Source organism: Protopterus annectens, chromosome 14.part0, assembly GCF_019279795.1.
Source record: "Protopterus annectens isolate FY-2018-M chromosome 14.part0, PAN1.0, whole genome shotgun sequence".
Taxonomy (NCBI): Eukaryota; Metazoa; Chordata; order Ceratodontiformes; family Protopteridae; genus Protopterus; species Protopterus annectens.
In genome coordinates this window covers 518,768,413-518,780,541 of record NC_056748.1, presented here as the reverse complement: position 1 = coordinate 518,780,541, position 12,129 = coordinate 518,768,413, and the positions used below count along the sequence as shown (strand labels likewise).

Sequence of the window (12,129 nt, the reverse complement as noted above, 5' to 3'; positions counted from 1 at the left end):
GTCACACTACCACAGCCACAAGGGAATACTAACTCCAAGGTCACACTACCACAACCATATGAAAATATTAACTCCAAGGTCACACTACCACAGCCACAAGGGAATACTAACTCCAAGATCACACTACCACTGCCACAAGGGAATACTAATTCCAAGATCATGCTAACACAGCCACAAGGGAATACTAACTCCAAGGTCACATTGCCACAGCAACAAGGGAATACTAACTCCAATGTAACAGTACCACAGTCACGAGGGAATACTAACTTCAAGGTTACACTATCACAGCCATAAGGGAATACTAACACCAAGGTCAAGATACCACAGCCACAAGGGAATACTAACTCCAAGATCACGCTACCACAGCCACAAGGGAATACTTACTCCAAGGAAACACTACCACAGCCACAAGGTAATACTAACTCCAAGGTCATACTACCACTGCCATAAGGAAATACTAACTCCAAGGTCATTCTACCACAGCCACAAGGGAATACTAACTCCAAGGTCACACTACCACTGCCACACGGGAATATTAACTCCAAGGGCACACTACCACAGCCACAAGGGAATACTTACTCAAAGGTCACACTACCACAGCAACAAGGGAATACTAACTCCAAGGTCACACTATCACAGCAACAAGGGAATACTAACTCCAACGTCACACTACCACTGCCATAAGGGAATACTAACACCAAGGTCACACTACCACTGCCACAAGTGAATACTAACTCCGAGGACATGCTAACACTGCCAAAAGGGAATATGAACTCCAAGGTCACACTACCACTGCCAGAAGGGAAAAAAAACCTTACTAAACATGAAGTCACTATTATTCAATTTTATTCTTCCTGCCATATACTGCGGTGGTGGTGCTGGCGCGTGTTGTCACCTCACAGTTTAGCGCTGCCCATTCGATTCTCCAGTTAAAGCTGCCCTGTATGGTGGACATACGCGAATGGGCGTTCCTTGGTTTTGCATTGTGCATTAGGCCCAGCAAATAGCATATAAAACTCTACTGCCCAATCATTAGCTGACCGTTCTTCTGTGGCGACTAACTGGAAAAAAAAAAAGACACACACAATTCTTCCTGCCATCAAAAAGGAGTGCATTTGATAAGTTGTGAAATCAAAATCGATGTTGGCAAGCTATGCATTTGATCCAAAGTATGGTAATCATAGATAAATGAGTGTGTATGTGTGTGTGTGCATGTGTGTGTGTGTGTGTGTGTGTGTGTGTGTGTGTGTGTGTGTGTGTGTGTGTGTGTGTGTGCATGAATTTTAATGGATCCCTTTCTATTGACCATCTGTTTCCTCCCATTTCCCAAGTATGCTTAGTCTTCCAGTTCATATATGTGTGTGCTTGAGTGTGTGTGCGTGGGTGTGTGTGTGTGTGTGTGTGTGTGTGTGTGTGTGTGCACGTATGTGAATTTTGACAAATCCCTCTGTATTGACCATTTGTTTCCTCCCATTTTTCAAGTATGTTTAATCCTCCAGTTTATATATATATATATATATATATATATATATATATATATATATATATGTGTGTGTGTGTGTGTGTGTGTATTATGATATATATATATCTATATATCTATATATATATATATATATATATATATATATATATATATATATATATATATATATATATATATATGTATGGGGATACAGAGTGGGACTTGCCCCCTACAAAAATACTTGCTATTGGTTTGGCCTGCTCTGGTTAATCCTTGTAGCATTTTGACGTTCTGTCTTTCACCATTTTTACGTCAATATTCTGTATATCAGTGTTATGTTTTATGATATTATGCTCATCCAACATATATACATATATATATATATATATATATATATATATATATATATATATATATATGTATATATATATATATATATATATATATATATATATCTACATATATGTATATGTATATATATATATATATATATATATATATATATATATATATATATATATATATATATATATATATATATAGACAGACAGAGAGAGAGCGAGAGAGAGAAAGAGAGAGAGAGAGAATGAGAAAGAGATCAAAGAATGTAGGGAAAATAATAGTGGAAGAGACTGGATGGGTGTTAACATAACTGCAAACTGGTTAAAGCGGAAGCATTTGGCTCTTCACTATACAGATAGAATTATCTGTGTGGGAGGGGCTTGTCATTCTTGTGAGGCTTCATTAATGGTGGGAGTGAGCCCCAGGTATTGAGTCCTGTATTACAGAAGCTATGATCTGTTTGCAGCCTTCTGAAAAACATAACAGAAACATATCAAACATTGTTGGCAATGCTTTCGTAAAACAAATTTGTCTGAGTCATAACTTAATATACTAATATGCCTACAGCATTTATTTAATAAAGATTATTAGTTATGATCCAATCTAAGATCAAAAATCAAGTTATTTTGTTGTTTGAAATGTAGAGTGAGTTGATGTGTAAATATTTATAACCATTAGCGTTCATTTAACCATCAGCTTTATATTCTCATTAAACAATGTACAAGTCCCTAACTATGAGGAGCTCACTGAGACAGTTTTGTCAGCCTTCTCGTTGATAGAGAATAACAATCCCCTGCCTCATTTAGCCTAGTGAAGGTAGCAGTTTGAAGTAAAAGATAGTACTGATTTCTCTTCAAAGATGGCATCTATGCCAGCTTCATCAGTGAGTGACTCTAACAGTGTAGCACTGAATGCTTTGCTGATGTATATAGCCACCTCTCTGCCTGTTTAACCAGACCTGTTATGGCATAAAGCATTAATCCCTCATAGCTTTGTTTGTACCATGCTAGCATGTTAATATCTTTTATTGCTCTTTTCTTTCATTCTCTTAATTGCTTCTACCTCGCATCATGCCTTCAATATGCTGTCTCATCATCTTTCTCATAAACAGAATTATCACTTCTATGTAAACAAATATGCCCATCCCTCTGTAAATGTTAAAACTGTTGTTTTTTTTAGATTTTATTGCCTTTTGAACCTTGTCAGAATAATAACTTTTCACCATCTTCCCCACTTCACACATATAATTTATTCATTTAATTTCTCCTTGCATCAACATTCTGTTTAAGCTCCAGTTTGTTCTATATTTGCTGGCACACTCATTGCTGTTTTGTTCCTTCCCTAACTTGCACTCAATAAGTTAACATCCACAGATATGCTATGGCTGAATGCCCTTGCATATACTTGTCAAACATGAAAAACAGAACTCCAGACCAGGCTGTTTACTACATTTAAGTCCAGTAAGTGACACCCCGACCCCATGTGCAAAAATGAGAAAAGAGGGTGTGGTGGATGGATTCATGGATTTGCAGGGACAAGGACATCATCTTGTAGTTTGACATAAACTCCACACTGTCATCAGCTTACTCAGGAATTTAGAGGTAAGTTCCTACCCACAGCACTGTTCCATGTTGGCTGATGAAGTCTGAGAAATTGAATTTATCAAGGTACCTCATTGATTTTATGAAGCATTCATAAAATAATTTATGACATTATTCAGTAATCTGATTACTCTAAGATGCAAGGTAACTTAACTGTTCTTACAAAATGACAGACTGCTGCTTTGTAGTAAAGCATTGCTAAAATAATTTATTACATTATTCAGTAATCTGATGACTCTAAGACGCAAGGTAACTTAACTGTTCTTACAAAATGACCGACTGCTGCTTTGTAGTAATGCATTCATAAAATTATTTATTACATTATTCAGTAATCTGATTACTCTAAGATGCAAGGTAACTTACTTGTTCTTACGAAATGACAGACTGCTGCTTTGTAGAAAAGCATTCATAAAATAATGTATTACATTATTCAGTAGTCTGATTACTCTAAGACACAAGGTAATTTAACTGTTCTTACAAAATGACAGACTGCTGCTTTGTAGTAAGCATTCATAAAATAATTTATCACATTATTCATTAATTTTACTGCTCTAAGAAACTAAACATGTTCCTGAAATGGCTTCTAACTATTTCAACCCATGAAGGTGTGCAGCCAACTTAATGATACCTGGCAGGTGTTCACATGATAATACAGCTTTAATTACAAGACAGCTCTGAGCCAATGACTGTTCTCATTTTTTATAACAACTATGTTACAACAGTGAAGCTAGCAATTTACTGTAACTGCATGTCCCACAACTGTCTAGATTTTCACATTATATTCAGATTTTTTGCCTCATTTTTTTGATCTGTTTCTCATAAAATGCCTGTTTTTCTGGAAAACTATTGATGACTGATGTCACTAAATGATGACATACATTTGAATTTCAGACTTCATATCCTTCAGAAAAATGCATGCTAATACAAATTCTGTTATTCTAGCAACTTTCTAAATTTATAAGAGCAATATTTAAAATCTATACCTGATTTTGGGTCTTTGTTCTCCCATTATTTTTGGTTTTGTCCTAATTTCTTGCCCTTAGAGCTTGAGACATATGTTGCCATACAGTAAGTATTTCTGACTCAAAGTTATATGCATTCAGAAGTCTTATATAATAAGTTTTGCCAAATACAAGTGTTACATATTTGTATATTTTTCCAATCTTTTAAATGGTTTATGTACTCTTCATTTCTTACAAAAAAGACAACATTTTTCTGTTGTAGACTGCTAACTTTTAAGAAATAAAACAAAACATATTTTACGGGACTATAACAATGCAACAAAGACTAATTTTCTGAAGACAAAAATGGATCAACCAGTTATTATTTGCAAATAGCAAGTCTACATTCATATCACTGAACTCAAAGCAAAAGCAAACTTCTCAATCAAAATTCCTAGACTACCCGCTCACAAGTGGGAGGTATCCTGACACATCTGTCTAGTGTTATAGTCAACTCACATTGAAGTAAGGCATGGTGTTTGTGAACATACCTCAGCTAGAAAGCTGCAAACATGATTTTAGAACAAACTGAAGAAATTCTGTCCTGGTCCAATAACAAAATAGAGTGGAACACTCAGGTGATGTAATAACTTTGGACAAAAAAAAACATTTTTTTCAATTACCCTGGCATTTGGAATAACATACATCCTTTGCCAAAACTCTTAAGTTACTTAGATACATCAGTAGTTTAATACATCAGTAGATTAGTAGCTTCTGATGAAGGTCTCATGTTAGTCTAAAATTGCAATTAACTGTAAAACCTATGTTGGTCCAAAAAAGGTAATACATGATCGCTGTGTTCCAATTTCTTCCACAAACAGTCACATAACCTTCAATGCATATTCTTGTTGTGTGATATTTTTAAAATACACTTTTGTGATCATAATTTTTTTAAAGTGGTAAACACTATTGTCCTGGAGCTTGTTTCCCTGGAGTGCCCTAACGTCCTCCTTAACACTTGCCTTCAAAATGCTCTATCTGCACTCCATATTCTAAACTTCTTGAGTTGCTTAGATTTATCATTATAACACTGGAGAGTGCCTGATTGCACTTCCCTATCAGCAGTTACATTCTCAGGTTAATCCTTTAGGATCTCCCCAACATTCTCAGGCAATCGGAATTTAACCTCTCTAATGTGTTCTGCATCTGACTGAGGCCTCCTTTCAGTGGGCCAAGCCATGTGCACTTCCTGTGACAGGTACCCTGGAGCATCTTCACTAGGTACCCAAACTACCTCAGTTGCCTGCATTAGATAAAGAGGTGCAGTAGTGCATCCTATTATGCTGTGGAGAGTGTAAGGACAGAATGCTTGTGAAAGTAGGGTATAGATGAAAACATGATACACAAGAAATGATCCTTATGATCGTAAGCTTCTTTGTTCTCATTCTTGTTGCTTGTAGTTATGAGCTTATTTTTCAGTTACTACCAAAATCTCTTTACCATATCGGTGGACAAGATCATAGATTATTTGTCAATATCAAGCATTTAACCAACTATCTCAATCCCTGCTTCTCCACTACAATCCAGATAAATGCTTTGGGTAATGTTGTGATGCCAGCCACTATACAATGTACTGATCCACTCTGCCCTCAGACATGAAAAAGTCCAGACATTGTTTAAAATCGTCCAGTTTGGATAGTTGTTCCTCTTGCACATGTAGAGGCAATCTACTCTTCTCCAGGACACAACAATAACATCCAATTTATAATTGTTGATTTTCATCTAAGCTGCTTCATATTCTACAGAGAAACACCCCAGTGCTCACTGGAGATCACAATCACCTGAAGCCAAGAAGGATGCATCACTGACAAACAGCAAAGATGCAATCTATATGTCCACAAGAGAGGACTCTCCAAACATCATCTGCATGTTGATATTCTGTCCATGCAAATCATAAAGAGAGGAAACAAAACACATCCTAGGAGGAGTCCTATACATGTATTTCCTGAATGATATTAAGTCTGAAACTCAAATATCTATCATTATTTAATAACTTCAATCCTCAATGATTTGCCAGAAAACCACACATCTTATGAGGAACAGACCAAAAACTGGATGTAAAAGACTTGATATTCTGCAAAATTCTGAACAGTAGAGAGGCATGGATCTGCTGTATCTAGGGGTCACTTTTTAATCCCTCACACAAGCTCTGGCTTCTTCACAAGCAGTGATGTGACATCCTTTGCCCCAAAAGGTAGTTTTTACTGACAGCCTGGGCCATCATAGTCACTCTGTCATCTCCTTACCAGTGACATTGCTTTGCTTCTGACCCTACACATTACCCCATGGGTGGTGGGCTCATCCAACGTTTCCATTCAGATTTTCAGAGTGAGCTTGAATGGGCTACACAGGTTACCCAGCCACAAGCTCCTCACTATTGATACACTATCCCTGGGTATGCTCCATGTATGATCCAAGTAGCCCTCTTCCATGTGAGATTCTTTTATCCTTTATACAAAGAACCATAAGATAATAAGGATAATTTCTTGTGTATCATGTTTTCATTCATCTATACCCATCTCTGATTCCAGTTACCAAAGGAAATGCTTCCAGGAGCACATAGCTCCACATAACTAAGATTGAGTGAAACAGAAAACTTTCAAAACTTGTAAATTTATTATTTTTGTGATATACTCTTAGGTCATTAATGGTTTACTGACCTGTTAGCACTCTGTTGTTAGTAATTAATATTTCTCTATATAGGGCTGAGTGCCTTTTCTGGACTATGCCTTGCTTATATTTCACTTATGTTGTATATGTGACCTTTGGTTTCACTCACATGGTAAACATGGCCTCTTATTTCACTCATTTGGTACATGTGGCCTTTTCTTTCACTCATTGGGGCATGTGAATTTTGTTTCATACAGGTGCTGCATGTGACCTTTTGTTTCATATATGTACATGGTGCATGCTTCACCATAACACAGCTCTTCAAGATCCTTCATCCTCACTTGCAAATGCTTACATTCAATAAAGCTACTATTTTAATTACCATCCAGGTTTAAAAAAACACACACACACACACACACACACACACACACACATATATATATATATATATATATATATATATATATATATATATATATATATATATATAAAGTTACTATTTTAATTACCATCCATGATTAAAAAAAAACACGCACATATTATATATACATATATACTTTACAGTAAAAGCTGACACAATCAAAACAGATTCGTCTTTACATTACTACCCTTCCTAGCCATCTTTTCAAGTCTGCTTTTAAATCACATCTAAAATCTCACTGGCTCTGTCCTTGCCAAAACCTCAACTAAATCCAGGATTTACCAACACATTTTTCATTTCTTCTTTGATCATAACTCTACTGTCAGATAAAGTGTATTCTAGGTGTTCTTTTACCTAGTATTCCTGTATGCTGCTTGTATATGTATATACTTAAACCTTAACAAATCTTCCATTGTACTAACCATGCCAACACCATTTACCACTGTAAAATGATACTGTCTAGTCTGTATACCATGTTATCTATATGTAACTTTCTGTGGAGCTTTTCTCCCCGGGCTTCCGCTGAAAAAGGCCTTGTGTCCAGTTGGACTTTCCCAGTGAACAAATATAAATAAGTAAATAAACAATAATAAAATGGCATATTGAAGATTGCAACATGAATTAGGCTCTTGTCAAGCAGTTAACATTTTCATTATTTAAAATGGTGTAGTATTCTATGACATCGTGCAAAACCGGAGTGTCGTGTTGCTTCATCTTCAAATACAGCAGCAAATTTAATAAAGTTTTTCAAAAAAAATAAGTAACAGGCACCGTGCTCAAACAGTAATTCCCAAAGATAGTGCTTGAACAAACTTTCAGAGATAACCAGCATGGAAAGACTCTTTCAACCAATGAAAAGAAGACTCCACCTTCAGATCGTCGTGTCTAACAAAATCATATTACGTTGAAACATTCATTCACTAGTTGTCGGCAGTAATGATTTTGATTGTTCAGTTACAACACATAGAAGATACAACAGTTTATTTGACTAAACATGAAAACACTGAGCTATTTTTTCTAAGATTTAAACTGTGAAATGACAAAAGTATCCACTCAGCAACAAACTCATGATTTTCCATATTTCATATCTACTACAGTAAATCTGTTTTATTAGCTTGTCTTTTTCTTGCCTTTTTTCACAAAAAAATATCATTACAGTATCTTAGGATCACAGGAAATGCAAAGCAAATTGTGACACAACTGTCTGCACCTTGTCAGTACCTACCCTCATGGTCTACCCCCTTTTCAAGAAGGGCAAAGCAGGTCAGTCCTAGAGTAAATTTATGGGTAACCATCCAATCGTCCAGGTTCAGTTTGAAGACTATTAGGGAGTCACTTTGTTTAATACTGCAGGGGAAGGTTGTTCCAGAGGTGGGGTAGGCTTTACATAATAAATTTGTCATACACACCATTTTACATAGTTCAGAAATGGGAATGCGACTATGTTATGCCACCAGAGCAGTTATCCCACTGTCTTAATAAAGTAATCTCTTTTTTATTGGATGATTTACTTATACATTTGTTTCTTTTCCATTAACACATTTTATATAAGTGTGGTAAATTCTGAGATACTTTAAAAATTGTTTCTGTAAGCCAGACCATAATTAACAGATGAAGATGGTTAAATATGGCTGACACCAGAAGAATTAAAAAAAAAAATTCTTCCAAATTCGTTAAATTACAAATATGCAAACCTTTGGTCTTTACTGCAGAGGCACACATTTGTGCCTACCAAAAATGGACCTTCACAAAGTATAATTTTATCAGAGGTGCAACAAACCAGGTAGAACCCTTAAAACTGTAAACTAAAAGGTTCGGTTTACATGAAAATACATGATTGGAATTCATTTCTTCTTCTAAAACATGCATTGGGGAAAAAAAGATAGGGAAATCACATTTTTCTTCCTCATGAATAGTCTTAGGCATTTTCACACATATATTATAATATTAGGGTTGTCATGCAAATAGCTTTCATTTCTAAATAGTAACTCGTACAAATGCTTAGCAAGTTCCCTTACTTCCCTTTTCTTTTTGAATGTCTACAGATGCACATAGTATAGTGCAACACTGAATGATGCCATACACACACACACACACACACACACACACACACACACACACACACACACACACACACACACACACACACACATATACGCACACATGCACACAAGCACACACACATGCACACACACACATACATGCACTCATGCACGTGAGCAGTCACACAGAGACACACACGCACACACATGCACACGCACACATACACGCACGCATGCACTCGAGCACACACACATGCACACGCACACAAACACGCACGCATGCACATGAGCACACACACATACACGCATGCATGCACGTGAGCACACACATGCACATGCACACATACATGCACGCATGCACATGAGCACACACACAGAGACACACACACATGCGCATGCACACATACATGCACGCACATGAGCACACACGTACACATGCCTACGCACACATACACACATGCATACACATGAGCACACACACACACATACACACACACACACAAACACAAAATCTTGCAACCGCATAATGTTGTCACTGATGACAGTTTTCCAATATTGTGGTGCTGCCAATACTTGGCAGCTGTGACTAGAGAAATGAATCCACTTGTAGCACAATTGCTTAAGGATCTTAAGTTCATTTCATTGCTTCCCGTGGGAAATTCTTTGTAGGGGATTCCAGCTTGCAAGAACCTCATTATTCTTAAGCTCATAGTCTTCACTTAGACAAAGCTATACACACATCCGTGGACCTGGGCAATGAGAATTCATCATATTTCTGTTACTCTAGCTTGCTGAAAAGCAGTGCTGATGGAGTTTGAAATGCTTTTTAGCTCAGACCTTAGAAATACATAGCTTTTACAGTTTCATACAGAAGGTAACATAGCCTAGTTACCTAGTAACCTAGTTGCTATGAAATGGAAATGCAAAAACAAAATTGCTGCCTTTCTAAACAAGTCCCTTCAAATGATTAATGCCTGGCAACAGTAGTCACTATCAGCGCACTAGCAATGATTATACTTTTTTCTCGATACATTTAATAGAAACATTCATGCTGAGCAGCCTTTACAAGCACCAGTTTTTATTAGCCGGTTGCGACACATGCCAAAGCTCTTGTTTGATAAATGTTGATTTTTCTCTAAACTGTGCAACACACATGCCATGAAAATTCAGTTCTTCACATCAGTCTGATTCATTAATCAAGAAAAGGCTGATCTGTGACTTCTCATGCATTATTCAATGCTAACTACAGATGTTTGAGCATGAAGAAACATCAGTGGCGGGCATGCTCTGTGAACTAATGTTTCTGGCAAAGAATCTAGCCCAAACTGGACTTTCTAAAGCAGGACTGCACCAGAACCACATGCAACACACGCATATGCTGCTGCAATGCAGATGGTTCTGAATACCTTTCAAGTCCAGTCCCTGGTTCTGACTGCATGTCTAGTCTATAATCTTATATCCAAATGTAGTGAAAGTGAGAGTGTAAGAAGCAGTACGCATTTGTTAGCCCTGTATTGTAGCTGTCCAAGTACTGTGTTGGTCAAAGGTGCAGTCTAGGTCCTGTCATATTCTGATTTTGGAATACTTACAGATTTTTTTTCTAATGTTGTGTGATGTGAGTGTCAGTGGGAGATTTTTTTTTTCAAATTTCACAGGAAAAAAAGTGGAGTAAAAGGCAATAAAATGAAACAAATTCCACTTGATAGGGTATAATGCTGTGGACTTGCAGTGGACATGCTTCTACTGATAAAGGTCATGGTGACAGTTCGGGGTCTCCCCAGAAATTATTATGCATTATTATATAAGCCTTTGCTAAAGACCCTCACCCCCACTAAATACATTTCTTTCAAATGAAATTTGCTGTATAGCTAAGAATGGCAGGGACCTGGCCTTTGCAGAGTTAATAGGGAATGGCATAGTGCTGGCATTTGATGTCTGTGCCCCCAGCACTCTCCAACATATTTCCACTGCCAGTCCAACATGTAGCTTCTAGCCTTGCAAACAAGCAGCATGCCTACTGCATAGTTACAAATGCCATAGGAAGGCAGTCCCTACCTTGACCTTGTCCAGTGTAGCTGTTTTGTTGTACCCCATCCAAGACTGGAGCAGGCAAACTGAGCAGTGTTTTGCTCACGAGTAATCCTAAACCAGAAAGTAGCCTCCTTACACTATCATCAGCTTCTCCTGTGTGACGAGTGAGTGGGTCTGAAGCAAGAGTGCACCATGTTTAACTAGAGGAGGGGGAGTGTGCAGCAGGAATGTACCATTAAGGATGCTTACAGCTGATGAGAAGATGAGGGAGTGCTAGCTAGCATTTCCAGGCTGCTTGACTCGCAGGGAAAGTATCTCTCTTCTTTCCCTTATGATTCGGACTCCTCACAGCAAAATAACATTACAATGAAGCACTAAGAATCTGTTATCTGTGACAAAAGATATATTAGCTGTTTAGCAGCAGGCATGTTTTGGTGAATTAATATCCTTTGTTGTTAAATATTCATGTATTTATAATTTTAACATACTGCAATGAAAAATAAAAAAAAAATACCTTCAAAAAGTGTCTGTGGAGGACTTTAATTTAAACTTATTCAATTTAAAACTAAATTCAAATACATTTTGTGAAAACTTGAGAAGCGTTACCTCCATGTCATGG

The 12,129-nt window shown here is 37.0% G+C and overlaps 1 protein-coding gene across 3 annotated transcripts in view; it reads right to left on the bottom strand.

Annotated features, from left to right (window-relative positions):
• The window catches only part of RASGEF1A (RasGEF domain family member 1A), a 2,436,720-nt gene extending 2,425,046 nt beyond the window's left edge, over window positions 1-11,674 (bottom strand). For all 3 annotated transcript variants that reach the window (XM_044056272.1, XM_044056274.1, XM_044056273.1), the window contains exon 1: window positions 11,535-11,674. The gene's annotated coding sequence lies outside the window, so the exon portion shown is untranslated. The remainder of the gene's footprint in view (window positions 1-11,534) is intronic.
• Between the last annotated feature and the right edge of the window lie 455 nt (window positions 11,675-12,129).